At 38.1% G+C, this 4,400-nt stretch overlaps 1 non-coding gene across 1 annotated transcript; it reads left to right on the top strand.

The window, feature by feature from the left end:
- The first annotated feature begins 1,323 nt into the window (after positions 1–1,323).
- On the top strand, positions 1,324–1,488 carry LOC122436186. Its single transcript, XR_006267944.1, has one exon. It is a non-coding gene; the product is annotated as a U1 spliceosomal RNA (small nuclear RNA).
- The last annotated feature ends 2,912 nt before the right edge of the window (positions 1,489–4,400 follow it).

Below are 4,400 nucleotides of genomic sequence, written 5' to 3'. Positions count from 1 at the left end.
TCTTAGGAGATTATTGTTAGAATAAGAGGTCTGATTTTTCTGAGATAGCTGATGGGTCCCCATCTGGCAGGATAATGGCCATTGTTTTAACAGGGGCTTCCTCGATAGCTGACAGTGAAGAAAAATACAATACTTTGTTGGGGAGGATATGTATGATCTCATTTGCCCACTCAGAAGAATTGGTTGTGTTGACAGAATGATGTGATGAGAAGTTTGCTAAGCACTGTTTGAGCTCTACTAGAGTCATCAGTCACCAGTGTCACCTTATACGTTTCATACATTTATACTAAGCATATAAATACGTACACATTACTTACATTTGTAAATTATAAAAATACCTGCATACATTACACAGACATAAACATAAAAAACATTTTATATATTTATACACATTACAGTCTAATCATAATAAAAATGCCAGACAAATCTTAACTGAAAAAAATTCTAAAAATATCTAACTCATGCTCCTCAAAACTGTCAACATCACCAAAAACAAGGAAAGGGTGAGAAACTGTCACAGACAAGAAGGGCCTAAGGAAACATGACAACTAAATGTAATGCGGTATCCTAGATAGGATCCAGGAACAGAAAAAAAAAGATATTAATGGAATACTAATAAAGTATGAAGTTTTATAATGCAAAATTGTCAGTTCCTTAGTTATTAACATTGGAAGAAACAGGATGAGGGGTATATAGGAGCTTTGAATTTTGAAAAATCTCTTTTAATCTAAGTCTATTCTATAATTTTTAAGGTTTATGGAAAAAATAGCATTTAAATTTGCATCAGAATCACTGAAGTACTTAGATATAAATCTTGAAAAAAAATGCAAGATCTGTACACTAAAAAGTATAAAACACTGATAATGGTAATCAAAGAAGACTTTTATAAGTTGAGAGACATATATTGTATTCAGTATCATTACCCCACCATGAGATATCACTATACACTGATTAGAAATACTAAAACAAAAATAAAATGAAAACCAAAACAGAACACTCAGGTATACAATCTGAAAATCTCAAGGGGCTGGCAAGGATGCTGAACAACTGGAATTCTCATTAACAACTGCTTGGAATACAAAATGTTACAGCAATTTAGGAAAAAGTCTGGCCCGTTTGCTAAAGTCAAATTTTTATTTTACCTGAAGGGGGAAAAAACTTATCTTCATGCAAGAAACTTGTACATGAGCATTTATGGTGCCTTTATTCATAATGGCCAAAAGCTAGAAGTAAGCCAAATAGCTTTCCATGGGAGAATGGATGAATAACCTGTGGTATATCTAGCAGTGAAATATTACTCAACAATAAAAAATAATCTAATAAATACTTACTTGACCAGGGAGATAGTGTGATCACAAAGTTGGTTTTCCCAAGCCAAGTCTTGCCCATAGCACTGCACATGTGCTGACTCCCTGTAGTTTTCCCATGTTTGAGAAACTTCATTGCACAATTTGTGCTTATGGGGTTAAAAAAAAACAAAACCCCCAAATATCTAATATGTACACATAAAAACACAAATGAAGCACAAATGCATTACACTAATTATGGGAAAGTGAAAATGTTAGTCCCTCAGTTGTGTCCGACTCTTTGCAACCCCATGAACCATAGCCCACCAGGCTCCTCTGTCCATGGGATTCTCCAGGCAAGAATACTGGAGTGGGTTGCCATGCCCTCCTCCAGGGGACCTCCTCGACCCAGGGATAGAACCTGGGTTTCCTGCATTGCAGGCAGATTCTTTACCGTCTGAGCCACCATTATGGGAAGCCAGTTTCAAAAGGCCACAGAATTTAACATTTCATTGATATGACATTTTGGAAAAAGCACAATTATGTGGACAGAAGGATGACTGGTTGCTAGGGTTGGTGGTGAGGGTGAGGGATAACTACAAAAAGGCAAAATAAAGTGATGGAGCAGTGGACCTGGTTTATATTGCGATTATGGTGATGATTATATGACTATATACATTTGTTAAAACTCCCAGAACTGCACTCTGAAAAGGATGCATTTTTCTACATGTGAATTATATGTCAATACCACTGACCAAGTTAAAAATAGACTTTAAATCACAGGGCAAATGCTGAATGTCACTTTCTCTCCAACTTTGATCAAAGATCAGTCTTTGTCCTGGAATAACAGCATAAATATTTTCTGTCTAAAGCTGAGGTTTGCCTCAATTCTATCTGCTGCTATATTCTGGATCCCCCTTTTGCCTCAAAATACCCAGTCTCTCCCATCTTGAGGCTGTCATATAACTGTCCTCCTGTCTAAGTGTTGGTCTGAATTCCTGAACCCCTTGGAGCTGATTTTAACCTTGGTTTCTAACCGCTTGCCTAGTATTAGCTTTTTATTCTTCTGAATTATTTGGGCTCTATAGTAAGTAATTAATGTATGCTTAATGAATAGCCATCTTTCTTCACCATTCAATTTTGATTTAAACCCACAGATGCATTTCCTATAAAACAGACAGTGTTCAAGGAATTAGGCATATAATGATAAACCAGAGAGATACTGTTACTGGACGTATCTCCTGTCTTCATAGAACTTAAGAGGCATTATTATTACGGTTGAGAGCATATCTTAGATTACAATCTAGTAAGAGATGGGAATACCAGACCACCTGACCTGCCTCTTGAGAAACCTGTATGCAGGTCAGGAAGCAACAGTTAGAACTGGACATGGAACAACAGACTGGTTCCAAATAGGAAAAGGAGTATGTCAATGCTGTATAGTGTTACCCTACTTACATGCATATACTTTATATACAGAGTACATCATGAGAAACGCTGGGCTGGAAGAAGCACAAGCTGGAATCAAGATTGCCAGGAGAAATATCAATAACCTCAGATATGCAGATGACACCACCCTTACGCCAGAAAGTGAAGAAGAACTAAAGAGCCTCTTGAAGAAAGTGAAAGAGCAGAGTGAAAAGGTTGGCTTAAAGCTCAACATTCAGAAAACTAAGATCATGGCATCCAGTCCCGTCACTTCATGGCAAATAGATGGGGAGACAGTGGAAACAGTGGCTGACTTTATTATTTGGGCTCCAAAATCACTGTAGATGGTGATTGCAGACATGAAATTAAAAGACGCTTAACTCCTTGGAAGGAAAGTTATGACCAACCTAGACAGCATATTAAAAAGCAGAGACATTACTTTCCCAAAAAAGGTCTGTCTAGTCAAGGCTATGGTTTTTCCAGTAGTCATGTATGGATGTGTTAGTTGGACTATAAAGAAATCTGAGCACCAAAGAATTGATGCTTTTGAACTGTGGTGTTGGAGAAGATTCTTGAGAGTCCCTTGGACTGCAAGGAGATCCAACCAGTCCATCCTAAAGGACATCAGTCCTGGGTGTTCATTGAAGGGACTGATGTTGAAGCTGATACGAAGGGCTGATACGAAGGGCTGACTCATTTGAAATGTCCCTGATCCTGGAAAAGATTGAGGGCTGGAGGAGAAGGGGACGACAGAGGATGAGATGGTTGGATGGCATCACCTACTCAATAGACATGAGTTTGGGTAAACTCTGGGAGTTGGTGATGGACAGGGAGGCCTGGCACGCTGCGGTTCATGGGGTCGCAAAGAGTCGGACACGACTGAGCAACTGAACTGAACTGAACTGATGATAAACTCTGGATTGATCTATGGGATCATGGAAGGGATACACAACACAGGTTTAGTGGAGTCAGTCGACTCTTTTCAAAATGATTTCTTAGTTGAGTTACAGATTGTGAACAGGAGCCACCCAAGAAAGTAAGAACTGGAAGTGGGGGGCAGAGCAAAGTATTCTAGACAGTAAAAATACAGTCTGAAAAAAAAAATCCAAAACAGAAACAACAAGGGTATTCAGTCAAACTGAAAAGAGTTCCTTGTGATAGGAATATATACAGTGAGGTGGCTGCTGAGAGATTAAGTTGGAAATATGGACAGGGATCAAGTCATGTAGAGTGTAATATACTACTCTAAAAGTTCTTTGTCCTCGTGTTTGCATAGACTCAACTATACTAATAATATATGACAATTTTCACTTATTGCTCACTAGTTTTGTTTGCATAGTTATTTAGGAAAGTTTAAACAGGTTTCAACCTGGCTAGACCTTGAAATTCATCTTTTAGGGTCTCCCAGAGGTCTGATCCATTTGTACTCTTTCTGCTCTCCTCTGCTCTTTCACCTTATATTTTATAGGATTAATTATCCTCCTCCATTTCTTCCTTACCCACACCAGACTGTCTCATAAACAACTGGCTGATCATTGGATTCACATTGGTGAAGGTTGATACTTTAATCCTAGATGCCATTTTCATTTATCCTATTACAACTGTTTTGCTTTTTTGTTTGTTTCTTTGTTTCCCATTGAGAAACCTGAGTTACTGTTATACCTGTGTCTATTTAATTTCTGCAAC

The sequence above is a fragment of the Cervus canadensis genome, chromosome X (assembly GCF_019320065.1).
Source record: "Cervus canadensis isolate Bull #8, Minnesota chromosome X, ASM1932006v1, whole genome shotgun sequence".
NCBI classification, from domain to species: domain Eukaryota; kingdom Metazoa; phylum Chordata; class Mammalia; order Artiodactyla; family Cervidae; genus Cervus; species Cervus canadensis.
Note: the sequence above shows the minus strand (reverse complement) of the source record. Positions and strands in the feature narration are given on the sequence as shown.